Below are 15,706 nucleotides of genomic sequence, written 5' to 3'. Positions count from 1 at the left end.
TCGCATCAAGATAACTGTGTTACATGGAAATCAGCTAGTAAAACAGCACTAGCTGACAGTTCAATTGAAAACTTACTCCTGAGTGTGAAAAACACAGAAACTGATACATGGAAAAAGCTCCTTGAGCGCATATTGAATGTCATTCTTTTTCTTTCTGAATGGGGATTGACTTTGTTTGGTTCCAGTCAATGTATCAGTAACCCTACAAATGGAAACTTTCTTAGTATACTTGAGCTTCTTAGCAACAAATGAAACTTTAAGAGATCTCTGTGTCAAGAACACCTTCCTGAAACATATACATTCCACCAACTTTAAATCGGACTGCAAGCCAAAAGAACTGCTTAAAGAAATATTCAACCTCAGCCTATCATCACAATTGCATTACATATTTTTGTCAATATCCCTATATCAGTGGCGTCAGGTGAATACACTTTCAATGTGTTAAAACAAGTAAAGAACTACCATCGTTCTACAATGGTACAAGGACATTTGAATGGGCTTGCAATGCTTAACATTAAGAATGATGTTGCACGTAAATTAGATTTGTCATCAATTATAAACAAGTTTGCACACAACAAAGCCAGAAAAGCATTCATAAAATGAAGAATTTTGCTTGCAGTGGAAACTCACAATTGAAGTTACATTTTTAATATACATGCTATTGGTATCCTGACTTAATTGTTAATAAATAAATGTCTCCAGTGTTCATTTTCATGTAGTCTTTTGGTTTTAGTATGACCCTCTGGATGAGAAGTTAGATATGTCAGGGACCAGAAGCTAGGGCTGGGCTGGGGCCTGTAAACTCAGTGATCTGGGCCTCTATCATTCTCTGAAAGGGCCTGTCTGACAGTCATATAAAGAGCCCTCAATAGTAAATAGAACTAATGAATTGCAGATACAGATTTCCCAAATTGGCTCACATGGGCCTAACAGTGCTTCATCCTGGAAGTGGGAAGGAGAGAATTATGTGATCTGAGAATGCCGGTTTAGAGGGACACAGAGCTATTTTGCTTATTTAAATCTTAAATCTAAGGTGCACTCGTGTAGGCAAACAAAAGTTGCTCTTTTCTATTTTGAAACTGCTTCTTTTATATCTCTCATGAACTTTTGCTCAATATGTAATATTTTCTAGTAAATTTATTCTATTCTTATTCTAGCTAGTCTTTAAACAATTTTGTTACAGCTTTACATCTGGAGTCTAGTTTTCAGCGAGATTATAGGATTAACATTTTCTGTAGATGACCACAGAAAATCTGATGCACAACTGAGTTATGACATTGTGCACAGAATTATGTATGCTATTCTCTAGCTCTGATTTCTTTTGGATAGTTCATAGGACTTTTAGATTATTGCTAATGTCTTCCTTTTTAAATGTCTCCGATAGAACTATATTTAGAGATTGACAGATTGACTGTTCAGTACATTGGATGAACCAAAAACTCTTCCTCAAAAATTCATGTTGGGCTGACCCAAAGTATCAAGCTTCATGTTTCTCACTCAAATTGGATTTTTAAAATTGGAAAAAAAATGTATGTCATTTGAGTGCTTGTCTCCTTGGTTTTTTAGTTAAATTTCTGAAGAAAGTGCTGCTTTGAATCAAAATGTTCAATGTTTCGTTTAAAAAATGTCAAAATGTTCACATTTTTTGAGCAAAAATCATTCTCTGAAAACACCCAAATTTGCAAATAGTTTCAGTCCAAAACTACATTTTTAAATAAACTTTTTGCTGGAAAAAAATTGCCCAACTCTCATTACCTTATCTGTTCAGTAGTTGGAGCATGCTATCGCATGCATCCCAGTCTCTAATATTCAATTTCCCCCAGCAGTCAGCCCCCAGATCTTATTGCTATAATCAAAAATGCTGTGCCTACTGATTACTAACACCTTGAAAGTGTTGAGTTCTGCTTTGGGCTTATTGAATTCCCCAAAGAAATACAAAACAATAATGTGCCATCAACTGCAATTCCATGTAGCATCTTCTGCCACCTGGTATTTTACCCTGTGACAGTCTCAAGTTTTTAATTGATTAACACTATATCTCCTCATGTAGTGCTATTAATCTTTCCTGGTATCTAAATAAGGAATAGGTATTTTGCTGAAATTTCAAGTGAATATATTAAAGCAGATGCAGAAATGGCTCAGTGTATGATAATTTTAATGAAGTGCTACATGTTTGCATAAATACAATAGTTGCATAACCATGAGTTCTGTTTTCTCAATTTTACTGTGTATTTTGTTATGCTACGTGACTAATAGTAGATACAACTTGGGAATCTTGGCTGAATGGTCATTTTAAACTGGTATGCTTCTCAGCACTATTCCATTTCCATTCCATATGTGATACTACAGTGCACACAGGTGCTGGAGTTAGGGTTATTTGTGCTTGTGTGTGTTATCCTTGTAACCCTTGCCAAATCAAAGTAAGCTTCAGTTGCCCTACACTTCAATATATAATGATCTAAATTGCTTACCTGACTTAGAAAATGTTCTGTTTTTCTTTATTCAGTAATTGCCCTTCTTTACTTAGCTGTGCCATACCCATAGTTTCACATTTCTTCATTCTGTGCCATTTTTCATCTCGCCTGCTCCACCTCATATCTGACTGCTGGTTGCATATTGATAAACCTGTGTTGAGAAATAGCCACAAGTTATTTAGGGATAAGCCAGAGTTTTTATTTATTATTATTCATGTATCTTGCATGAAAACTGATTTGCAGCAGGATGCGAAGAGCGCTCCAAGGCCCATGTTCTAATGTCAAACAAGAACACATGTGAACACTATTGTAATTTATATGAGTAAGCAGCTTAAACCCACTCGCTTGAGTAATACAATGCACACTGTTTCCTTTGGTAGGGTAATGCAGCAAATGAGATATGCAGGAATAATAATAGAAGTGTTTCATAAAATAAATTGTGGGGATTTATAGAAAAAGGAACAACTTGCCTACAGGCAAGTTACTCTTAGACTGCTGCAGAGAAATGCAAACAATACCTTCAGAATGACCAGTCAGCTTTAATAGAGCCACAGGCTGATTGAATTAATGCCTTATCCATGTATAAAATCTTCAGAGGGGTAGCTGAGTTAGTCTGTAACAAGAAAAACTTAAAAAACAACGAATAGTCTGGCAAACCTTAAAGACTAACAAAATATGTAGATGGTATCATGAGCTTTTGTGGGCACAGCCCACTTCCTCAGATAACCAGAGTATTGGATGTCCAGAACCAAGAATATTATTGGTTCTGGTCATCCAATACTCTGGTCATCTGAAGAAATAGGCTGTGCCCACAAAAGCTCATGATACTATCTACATGTTTTTTTAGTCTTTAAAGTGCTGCCAGACTATTTGTTGGTTTTTTAAGTTTATCCATGTATGTCCCCCCCATATGTATTTCATTGATTTTAATGGAGCTCCTCAGGCACAGTGGACCACCCATTAAATTGCAAATTGCAGGATCAGGCCTTTGATCTGTATCCGGCTCTGTTCATTCCTTTTGTTTTTCTCTCACGATTCATCCTCTGCCTCTTTCTTTGTTTCTACCCATCTTCTATCCTGGATTCTTCATGCTTTCACCTCTCCCTTCATACAAACAGCATCAAACTCATGCATCAAAAAACATGAGTTATCAAATTAAAATGGTATTTTTTACTTTATTAATTTGCCTCTTTAGCTATTCCCAACATCTCATTCCTCCTCTTCAGATTTCATTTTTAAATCCAAGAAGGTTTTAAATACCTATACAGGGGGGTTTTAATCAGGGTTTTGTTTCTAAACATTTATTCAATAACAAATAAGAAACTCCCATAAGATCTTTTATAAAATTTAAAACTGAGAGTTTTGTACAGGTGCTAAAAAAATTATATAAGATTTACAAGTTCAAATTTGCAGACACCTTCCCTAAAACAGCCTCCACCTTTAAAAATAATTTCTTCATTAATGGCCAAATCCTGTTCCAATGGTTCATGATAAAGTTTATTGGCTCCCTGGGACCTTGATACTGGTCTAAATGCTTCCTGCAATACCAGCACTTAAATTTATCAAATTTATCATGGATATTTCCATTTAAACCACTTGTAAAAATTAAGACCAGTAATTAGAGTCCCATTGCAGGAAAAAATATACGCCTGTATAGGTTGGCATGCCATAAAGTTTGCACTGGTGGTTTTCCGTGGTCAGTGTGGCTCAGAGGTACATAGAAATATTATTTTTAATCATATCTTAAATCTAAAATGAACTCCGGTTAAAAAGGAGCAAAATTTGGCCTGGATTGACATTTTTTGTCACCCTCTGTCAAATTATCAAAAGATTTTGTTGAAATAAATACAGACATCAAAAATCTCTACCAACAAATAACTTGTGCATTGTGTATTGCATAGTGACATGATTAATCACATTTTAATATAATTTAGGGCATAATATGCATTTTTAGAGCATGCCACATTCCATTAATTTGTCCAATTTTTCATAGGGAGGATATTAAATGAAACTACTTCATTATTTGCCTGAAAATGCACGTATTACACCAAAGTATCATGTTATCTGTGATTAGTTTGTGGAAGCCATCTGTCATCTTCGCTACCCCCACAGCATCCCAGAAGCAGAGAGACTAGAGAAGAGAAGTATATATATTTTTGACAACACAACCACCTGTTACTGTTAATTTTATTTAGCTGTAAGAGACATGCACTAAAAAAGGAAGCTATCAAAGCTAATTCCTGTTGTACTGGGAACACGTATCAGTACAGTTGACTAAAGGGCATTTAAAATCTTGAAGATTATGTAGGGTTCATGTCAGACAGATGTGTACACAAGCAATTAACAGTTGGGAACTGGAACCAGAGAGAAGAAATTTCAGGCACGTAGAGTATTAAGGCATATTCCAATAGGGAGGAAAATTCCTCTCCTTTTTGTTGGGAAATTAGGATTCCATACTGAAAGAGCAAACCATTTTGCTTTAATGATTGCAAGGATACAGAAATTAAGCATAGCAAGTAGAAAGATTATTTCTAGATTTTAAAATATATTTTGTATTTATGCACTTACATGAGCTTTGATTTTTTTTTTAAGCACTGTACAAAGCTAACTATTCAGAGTTGGAAACAGGTATGTGCTTTGCTGATAATCAGTTCACTGGGAAAATGCCACCACCACATTATTAGGAACATTTCCCTGTCATTCATGGAGTCCTCTTATCTCCAAATACTAAACTAAATAATCTCAATCAGAGTGTATTCATGCTTAAGCCTAACAAAACTGCTCCTGGAAAAAACAGTTTTGCTTTTTGAATGGATTAGATGATCAGATGGAATGATAGATTAGCAAATGGCTGGTATTAAAAAAAAAAAAAAAAAAAAAAAAAGCTTAGAGAGGGAAAATTGAAACACCTAAAACAACTTTATTTCAGTCCTGCCCCATTCTAACTACACAAGGAGAACTCTCAGGTTGTTTCATCAACACTTCAGTTATATATTACCAAAGCAAGACATAAACATTTCCAGCAAAGGTCATTTTTTGCAAATTTATTTGAAGAGTGGTTATTTCTTCCCCCCTCCCCCCCCCCCCTTCTGGTTGAAATGAAAAGCATTATTGTTTGGGAACATAAATGAATAAATACCCTAGAGCCTCACTTTTCTCTCTAGAAAGTATAAAACCCTAACACACAGAGATTATGATAGACTAAAGCGGGGGGCATTTTTTGTAGGCACCACTTGTTAAAATGTGGCTAATGCATCACTGTCAGAAGTGGCAGAGATAAAGGGAGAACTATAAAGGACATAAAACAGTTCTAGGAAGAGAACAAAAACAAGCTTTCCAGGCCATTGTGCCTAAATCTTTTTTGGACTAATCTGATTCTCACTTTCCTATTTTTCAGCCCACTCCTAAATCCTGTCCCTGTCCAAAAACAAATTCACTATAGCTATCTCTGCTTCAAGCAATCTCCATGGTAACTTATGCTCTGTCTGTAACATTTTATGTTCAGTTGGTATGGTTAAAATAAGAATAAACTGGAACACTTTTCCATCCCATGAACCAAATCTTTTCTAATATTCAGGGAATAAAATCAGCTAAGGATCTTCCTCCTCCATTTGCTGCATACAGTACCCCAAGTCTTTCCCTGTCACTGCAGTCTGTTAGTTGATTTACCCCAGCCTCCTCGTTACCCCAGTTATCTTTTTTTTCTGTCTTAGCTGTTGTGGGATCCATGGTACTAATATTAATCATTTTGTGTTCTGGAGCACACAATAAAGCATGTTAAACATGAATAAAGTGTCAGAGGTGTGCAACAGAGAGGCTGCCATTCAACTGAAGCCCAATAGGGAAGAAGGACATTAGGCCCCTGATGGGAAACCTTCCTCATCCAGCACCTGGAATTAAGATGAGATGCCCCATTGAGATGTGAAGCCATCAGTGGTAACAGATTACTGGGCATCTTCATCTTAGAAAGCAGCATCAGCACAAAAACTGGGCCTCTGAAGGGAAAGAATTTTTAGGTGTGGGGAACAATCCAGGCTTGTTGAGGAAGGAAGGTAAAAATTCAAATAAGCAAATGAACTTTTACATAACCCTTTGCCTCTTTAGAAGTTCTCCTGCCATTACTCCGTGTGATATTTCTACCTGCCAAGTGCCGTTCCTAAATACTCATAGTTTGGGTTCTAATTTTTTTCTTCACCCCCCTATTTTTTATTTTTCCATCAGAATGTTCAATTTGGCTATATCAGCTTTGCCTGGCTCTTTCATAATTCCGATAACTTATTTTCTAGTGAGAATAAGGTCAATATTATTATACCATAAGTTAGATTCTCAAGATACTATCCTATAATTAAGAGAAAAACCAAAAGAATGAAAGGAATGGAGCTCTAAATTTCACACACAACAATTATAAAACATCCTCTAGCAGGGGTATAATTCTGTTACATTATATAAGATAGCCTAAAAAATCTTTAGGAAAACTGTTCCTTTATATGAAATACTATAGGACTTTCCCATAAGGTACTTAGATACTACAATGATGAGTGCACTATAAAAACAAATATGGAATAGAATAGACTGTATCTTTATTGCATTCTATTATACTTTCTGTAAATACCAATCCCAGTGAACTCAGGTATAGACTCGTTGGTTTCAAAGGGAACTTACCTGAATAATGATTTTGTTCAGACCCCAGGTTTTGGCCCCAGAGGAACAAAACAATATTATCCTTCCCATGATAAGCATTATAGTAATATGCTTTTGCCTTTCTTTAAACTGTTGTGATGCACAATAAGGCAGTGATCACAATGATTACTCTAAATCAACATGCAGCTCCTTTCCCTCATTAGCATGGTGGATAGCAGCCCCATGTAATGTATAGCTATACTACATTATCTAGCTTGATGCATTGTGTCCACACTAAATTTCCATTTGGTATAGATTGAACTCTGCTTATCATTTACTGACTCAACTCACCTTAGCAATGCAAATTCCTTGAACTCCAGTTGTGATAAAAAAAAATCATTCCATATTCCTCTCCAAATTGTTCTGATTTTAACTTAATTTGCAAATTAGAAATTTGTTTACAAAATTCTCATGATCCTCAGTGCAGCTGTTTGCATCCAGGATAGTAATAGAACTTTGACCATAATCAAGCCCCTTGCTTTCTAACTAAAAAAAATGTAACCTATGGCTAACTGTCTCCAGTTGTCCAGGAAGTATTCTCACTGTTAGTCTAATTTACCCCTTATGCCATAGCTCTTTGCTCTGGATGTTAATTTCTGAAGGCATAGCCTTGTCAAATAAAGGTATATTAAATCCACTGAATTCCTCTCATCTAGAATGACACTAATATCTTCAAAAGACCCCAACAGTTTAGTAAAGCGTAACTTTCTCTGCCAGAAACCATGCTGGCTATCCTTCATCAGACAATGCCTTTTCAGATGTTCACCCATCAGATTCCTTAAGATAGCTGTTTTCTTCAGAAGTGATGCTCCGCTCCTTGTACTCTCATTTCCTGATTTAATGCTCATAAATATTTTTTTGTTTGTTTTTCTTTTGCATGTCAGATATGTTTGCCACTTTTAATTTCTCTTGACTCTAGTGCATGTTAAATATGTTTTAAGTTTCTTTACTCATTTTCTTTAAAACTTGTGAATAAATCAGGCCTGACTTGCTAGAGATTTATACCAGTGTAATAGGGCTGACTTTTTTTTCATAGTATTTTCACTGTATTTAATAACTATTAGTTATGTATCTCTTAGCAGTTTCTCTAAGAACATAAGAACAGGCAAACTGGGTCAGACCAATGTCCCATCTAACCCAGCATTCTGTCTTTCAACAGAAGCTAATCTCAGGTGGTTCAGAAGGAATAAACAGACTAGACAATCATTGAGTAGCCCACTCCCTCTTCTCCACTTTTAGATTCTGGAAAACAGAAGCAAGGGACTTGCAAAGGATGAGGGTGCATTCCTGACCATCCTGCTTAATAGCCACTTATGCTCCATAATCTTATGTTCTTCACAACATCCCCTGGTGACAATATCCACAGGATGACTATGTGTTGTGTGAAGTGGTATTCTTTTTATTTGTTTTAAACCTAGTGCCTATTAATTTCATTGGGTGACCGCTAGCTATTGTGTTACATTAAGGAGAAAACAGCACTTCCTTATTTACTTTTCTCCATCCAGTCAAGATTTTACAGACTTCTATCATATCCCTCTGCCCTTAGTCATATATTTTCCAAGAAGAAAAGTTCCAGTCTTTTTGTAAAATATGTAATATGCACAATGCCTATTTTAGGTGTTGAGGCATGTGAAAAGGTGCCTTTCAGTGAGGAAGAACAGCTGGGTGAAAAGCAGAGCCAGCACTCTGATCAGGTGAGCAACTGGGTCAGCAGTTCAATCAGATGAACATCTTGGTCAGAAACCTGATCAAGTAAACAATTTAGAAGCCCAATCTGTAAACACTGAACTAGCAAACTAATTTGATTGTTGAACAGCGGCATATTTCTACAACATATAATACATAATTTTGTAACCACATATTTATGGACAGCACCTTAGTGTGTGTGTGCGCGTGCTTGGACTGATCACACACTGAAGCAGCAAATAAATGACATACTTAAACTCAGGATACAGTCTGTGAATCTGTGCATTCTGAGTAGGGAGGGAAAGAGTCAGAGAACACTTTCTAATCTCTCTCCTTGTGTGGAAGCTGTTCCAGACCCCTAGTCATTTTTGTTACCCTTCTTTGAATCTTTTCCATTTCTAATATCTTTTTTTGAGATGGGGCACCCATAACTGCATGTAGTATTCAAGGTGTGGGCATACCATGGATTTATATAGTCATTATGATAATTTCTGTCTTATCTATCCCTTTGCTAATGGTTCCTAACATTCTGTTGGCTTTTCCGACTGAAAGATGTCTTCAGAGAACTATCCATAGCAACTCCAAAATCTCTCTTCAGTGGTAACAGCTAATTTATACCCCATCATTTTATACGTATTGCTGGAATGATGGTTTCCAATGTACTTTGTATTTATCAACATTGAATTTCATCTTCCATTTTGTTGCCAAATTTTGTGAGATGCCTTTTTAACACAGTCTTTCTGGAATAATGGCCCAAAATGTGTTTGGTTCTGAATGTTGTGGATACATTTGCCAATTCATTTTGGTAAATGTGATGTTCTCTGCATGGTGCTGCTTGATATTTCTTCTGGGCTATGTTTCAAGCTCATGATAATTGAAATCAATACTGAGTGCAGTTGAGGAAAGGGTAGAAGTAGCTTGAAAGGAAGGAAAAGAGGATTCCTGGTCATACGCCTCTTTCCACTCCTCTTGATAACAGCACAATGGACATGGGAGCTGAACTCATCTTCTGTGTGGTAAGGTTGGTGGAGGCTGCTCTCCCGTTGATGCTGGTTACTTGTCTTGTTCTGGTGAAGTACCAGCATCAACATGGGAGCACTTCAGCAGAAAGTTTTCTAAAACCAAATATACAGTAAAACTCCAGTTGTCTGGCATCCAGTGGTCCGGCACTCTTGCTAGTCTGGAACCTACCTGGAAGTGCTCCAGGCAGCTGGACAATTGAAGCTGCTCTGCCCTGGACTTCCCAGAGTCAGCCGCTGGTCAGTTTCAGCAGCGGCTGACTTGGGGATGCCTGGGACAGAGCAGCTGGGGTGCTGCCAGGTTGGCTCCCCTGCCGATAGTCCGGCATATCTGATAATCTGGCACTCCCTGGGTCCTAAAGGTGCCAGATTATTGGACGTTTACTGTATGTACCAGACTGGTAAGTAAGATAGAATGACTCTCAAAAAATGAACAGATTCTTAGTTTTCTGGGGCATCAGGTCACCTACATCTTGCAAGGGTCAGGATGACAAGATGCGAGTGGCTTTTGGAGGATGGTCTCTGATATGTACATGTGCTCAATGAGCCTGCTATCAGATTTGCAGGCTTACATGACCAACGCTGCCTCCATCTGGTCTAGTCTGCAAAACAAACCCCACAGATTTTGTATCTTGTAAAACCTCGAATAGACCTAGCGTGGTGGTTCTCCCCCATTCTTCAGTCTCGAACTCTGCGAATGATGCCTTCCCTTCCAGCTATCAGCCACTGTAAAGATTCTCCATTAATGCTTCCTGACTTTGTAGTGAGAATCAGTAAACCTGGAGTGCTGCACAACTGTCCCGCAGTCTGGATGAGGAAGTGCAAATGAAGTTGTAGGATGAAGACTTAGGAGTCATGGAAAAAAACCCAAAACAGCTGAGTCTGTTACCACATCAGAGACCTGGCACGCCATGGGAAGTGGATGTGACCTGGAAGGTTCTAGGGCTCTTTCCTAGACATGCCTTGCTGCCAGATCCCTCCCATTCATAGGACTAGGCTATTAGCACTAATATTTCAGAAGCTCCAAACTCAGGTCACCACGATAATTTTGAGCTTTGAGGTTTAATAGAATAACTTAAAGTAGACCTGGAAAATTAAGCAATAGCCAGTGAGAGTAACAGGAAAACAGATGAAAATTTTTCCTGTAAAGGAATACCATTAAATGCGCAGCTAAATTTTCAAAACGAGTTTAAATTGTAGCCACACATACAGCATATAATTTGGATTACAATATATTGTATAGCATGTATATTCTTATCTGTCCTGTTGTAAAATTGAGATGATGGTAGTTCCCTGCTTCTTGCAGTGTAAATTTCCCAAACTTCACTGATTGACTGAGACCTAGTTTACACTAATTCCTGCTGTCAATCCAATCTACATGACTTCAGCTATGAAAATAGCATAGCTGAACTCAACATCCTTCCTGTGGCATCTTCTGTGTGGTAAGGTTGGTGGAGGCTGCTCTCCTCTTGATGCTGGTTACTCATCTTGTTCTGGTGGAGTACCAGCATCAACAGGAGAGTGCTCAGAGATTGATTTATTGCATCAAAGCAGATGCAATAAATTGGTGGCTGGTGGATCGATCATTGCAGCATTAATCCCCGGTGTACTGGAGACAAGCCCTAAATGCAAATAAACTAATAAGTTTTCATCAACCACTCTTTCCTCTATCACTCTTTTCCTAGAATTGAACTGCATTTCTTATAGGACAGAAGAAAAGACCAGCATCAGATAAAAAGAAAAGACCAGCATCAGATAAAAAGAGTCCATCAGTTTGGACTCTTGAAAATATTTGATATTAACATCTTTCCTTTCACAAAGAAGAAAGTTTGAGCAATTTTCAAATTACAGGTGTAAAAATTAAAGCTTCTGGAATCATGTGTTGAACGTATGCAGTATATAACTAAAAGCCTTTTCTAAGACTACATAGTGGCTGCGTCTAGACTGGCATGATTTTGCGGAAATACTTTTAATGGAAAAGTTTTTCCATTAAAAGTATTTCTGCAAAAGAGCGTCTAGATTGGCACGGATGCTTTTGCGCAAAAAGTGTTTTTGCGCAAAAGCATCTGTGCCAAGTATAGACACGCTTTTGCGCAAGAAAGCTCCGATGGCCATTTTAGCCATCGGGCTTTCTTGCGCAAAAAATTAAGGTGCCTGTCTACACTTGCCCTCTTGAGCAAGTATTCTTGCACAAGAGTGCTTGTCCCTGAGCTGGAGTGTCAAAGTATTTGCGCAAGAAGCACTGAATTCTTACATTAGAACGTCAGTGCTCTTGCGCAAATTCAAGCGGCCAGTCTAGACGCACCCATAGACTTCCGTTGTAAGAAGCTTTTCTGGAAGAGATCTTTCTTCCAGAAAACCTTCTTCTGAAAGATCTCTTCCAGAAAACCTTCTTCTGGGAGCATCCACACTACCAAAGTGTATCGAAAAAATGATCTGCTTTTTCAAAAGATAGCGTCCACACTGATAGGATGCTATATTGTATTTAAATTGTGATTATTATGGACGGAGTGGCCACCAGGGCACCTATGCTTTTTCCTGGAGGCTTCTTTCAAAAAAAAAACAAAAAAAAAAAACCCTCTTCCCAGTCCACACACGCCTTTTTTCTGAAAGAGCTCTTTCAGAAAAGGTGTTCTTCCTCAGAGAAAGAGGTTTACCGCTGTCAGAAAACCCCTTCTATTCTTTCAGTTTTTTTGAAAGAGTGCAATTGCATTGCAGACATAACTGAAGTTTTCTCAGAAAAACTCTGCAGTGTAGATATACCACATGAGACAAATGAGGGAACCAAACAACAAAAAGCATAAATTATACAATGGGAAAATGTTTTACATCATACCAGCAAAATAAATCTATGTAATTTGAAAATACGACTTTAAAGTTCAATGGGCAGGATTAAAATGCCCATTAAAAAGTAAATGTAAAAGGAACATTTTGGTTTGAACAACTCAGAATTTTTTTTATCAAAATTTTCTTTTGATGAAAGCTAAGTATTTTCAGAAATCCTTCAAGGAAAAACATTTTCCATTATGCAGCCAGTTAGAGTTTTAACACATGATGCAGGTACAAAAAACTTACAAATTTAACAAAATGTATCTTAAAAGCAATTTAGTTGTTAAGAATGGAAAAGAAGAATTTCAGCAATGTTATCATACCTATTAACAGCGTGTATTAAGAGATGAGTCTTTCCATCCAAAATACTCATGAAAGGCAACAGGTCACAGTGATAAAATAAAATATGAAAATTTTCAATGGTAAAAATCAACTGGTGATTCTGAATAAGATCAAACTATGGATTTACTAGAAAAGAAACATTAAAGATTTCAGCTTGTTGGAAGTACTAAGAAGTGAAAAGAGAATTTCTGAAATGGAATTTAACAATGTGAAGTCAGAAAAAACTGTTGAAGACAACTTCAAAAAATTTTAAAATTCAATAGAGAAGGATTTACTAGAACAGTGGTCCCCAACCATCTGAGGCTGCCGGGCGCCAGGGGGCGTGACCGTTCACCTGCCGGGTGCCAGAGGGTGGGGACACTTGCGTGCCCGGGGGCAGGGCTCCCCCCATAGCCGCATGCCCAGGGCCGGTGCCCCCCGTCCCAAGCGCCGCGCGCCTGGGGCCAGCCCCCCCCCCTCCAAGCACCGTGTGCCCAGGGCTGGTGCCCCCCTCCAAACGCTCGGGGCCAGCGCCCCCCAAGCACTGCGCGTCCAGAGCGTGGGTGGCTAATTCGCGGCGCTCCCGGGGCCAGCTCCGGCACCATGCATGCACCACGTGCCTGGGGCCAGGCCAGCCCCGAGCACTTGGCGGGCGCACACAAATGGCCCCGCGGGCGCCATGGCGCCTGTGGGCACCATGTTGGGGACCACTGTACTAGAACATTGATTCTCAAGTTTCTCCCCAGGACCTAGCTAAGCAGGACGCCCTTTCAGATGGCAATGTAGGAAGAGAAGGTTGGTTGCAGCTTCTGATTCCTGGTCACAACCTCCAGGTTGAGAACCATTACATAAATATTCTAATAGGATATGTCTACACTGCACGCTTAATTCAAAATAAGATATTCCAAAATAGTTATTCCGAAATAGCTTATTTCAAAATAGCACATCTATACTTCAGGGAAACCTCAAAATTAGTCCAAGGCAGGCTTCCTTAATGTAGACATGCTATTTTGATTTAGAGCCCCCGGAGGCACTTGGGAGGAATAACTGAGCCCCGCACCAGGACCATTCTATTTTGAAATAGCTATTTCAGAATAGGCATTATTCTTCGTAGAATGAAGTTTACAGATTTTGGAATAAGCCAACCATTGTTTTGAAATGGTTGTGTAGACATGCGCATTGATATTTCGAAAAAATGCTAGATATCTTGAAATAACTGTGCAGTATAGGTGCGCCCATATTCAGCTTTCAACTCATATGAAGAAGTGGGGTTTGCCCACAAAAGCTCATGATACTTTATATATTTGTGTTAGTAGGGATTTGGTAGTGATGGAGAACATCAACTATCCAGACATATGTTGGGAAACTAACACAGCGGGGCATAGATTATCCAGTAAGTTCTTGAACTTCATTAGAGACAATTTTTTATTTCAGAAGACTGAGAAAGCTACTAAGGGAGAAGCTGTTCTAGATTTGATTTTAACAAACAAGGAGGAACTGGCTGAAAATTTGAAAGTGGAAGGCAGCTTGGGTGAAAGTGACCATGAAATCATAGAGTTTGTGATTCTAAGGAATAGTAGAAGGGAGAACAGCAAAATAGAGACAATGGATTTCAGCAAGGCATATTTTAGTAAACTCAGAGAGCTGGTAGGTAAGCTCCCATGGGAACCAAGACTAAGAGGAAGAACAACTGAAGATAGTTGGCAGTTTTTCAAAGGGACATTATTAAGGGCCCAAATGCAAACTATTCCACCGTGTAAGAAAGATAGACAGTATAGCAAGAGACCACCTTTGCATAGCTGGGAGATCTTATGTGATCTAAAAATAAAAAGGTGGTCCTATAAAAAGTGGAAACTAAGTCAAATTACAAAGTATGAATATAAGCAAACAACAGAAATATGCAGGGGCAAGATTAGAAAGACAAAGGTAAAAAACAGGATCAATCTAGCTAGAGACATAAACGGTAACAAGACAACATTCTAAAAATATATTTGAAGCAAGAAAAAAACCAAGGACAGGATTGCTCAGTGAAGAGGGAGAAACAATACCTGGAAATAGCAGAGGTTCTTAACTTCTTTGTTTTGATTTTTACCAAAAAGATTGATAGTGAATGAATGCCTCACAAAGTGAATGCTAGTAAAAATGGGGAAGGTTTAGAAGTTAAAATTAAAAAAAGAACAAGTTTAAAATTACTTAGAAAAGTTAGATGTCTGCAAGTCACCAGGGCCTGATGAAATGCAACCTAGAATATCTCAAGGAGCTGAGAGAGGAGGTATCTGAGCCTTTAGCTATCATCTTTGAAAAGTCATGGAAGTTGGGAAAGATACCAGAAGGTTGGAAAAGGGCAAATATTGTGCTCATCTATGAAAAGGGAAATGAGAACAACCCAAGAAACTACAGACCAGTCAGCTTAACTTCTGTGCCAGGAAAGATAATGGGGCAAGTAATTAAGGAAATCATCTGCAAACACCTGGAAGATAATAAGGTGATAGGGAACAGCCAACATGGATTTGTAAAGAACAAATCATGTGAAACCAATCTGACAGCTTTCTTTGACAGGATATCCAGTCTTGTGGATAAGGGAGAAGCGGTGGATGTGGTATACCTAGACATTAGTAAAGCATTTTATATTCTCTCATATGACCTTCTTATCAATAAACTAGGGGACCACAACCTAGATGGAGCTACTATAAAGTG

At 38.2% G+C, this 15,706-nt stretch overlaps 1 protein-coding gene across 17 annotated transcripts in view; it reads right to left on the bottom strand.

The window, feature by feature from the left end:
* Positions 1 to 15,706, bottom strand: part of B3GALT1 (beta-1,3-galactosyltransferase 1) — a 364,445-nt gene that overhangs the window by 206,932 nt on the left and 141,807 nt on the right. For all 17 annotated transcript variants that reach the window (XR_003086697.2, XR_003086698.2, XM_075933545.1 and 14 more), the window contains one exon: positions 2,472 to 2,625. The gene's annotated coding sequence lies outside the window, so the exon portion shown is untranslated. The remainder of the gene's footprint in view (positions 1 to 2,471; positions 2,626 to 15,706) is intronic.

The sequence above is a fragment of the Pelodiscus sinensis genome, chromosome 7 (assembly GCF_049634645.1).
Source record: "Pelodiscus sinensis isolate JC-2024 chromosome 7, ASM4963464v1, whole genome shotgun sequence".
Taxonomy (NCBI): Eukaryota; Metazoa; Chordata; order Testudines; family Trionychidae; genus Pelodiscus; species Pelodiscus sinensis.
Note: the sequence above shows the minus strand (reverse complement) of the source record. Positions and strands in the feature narration are given on the sequence as shown.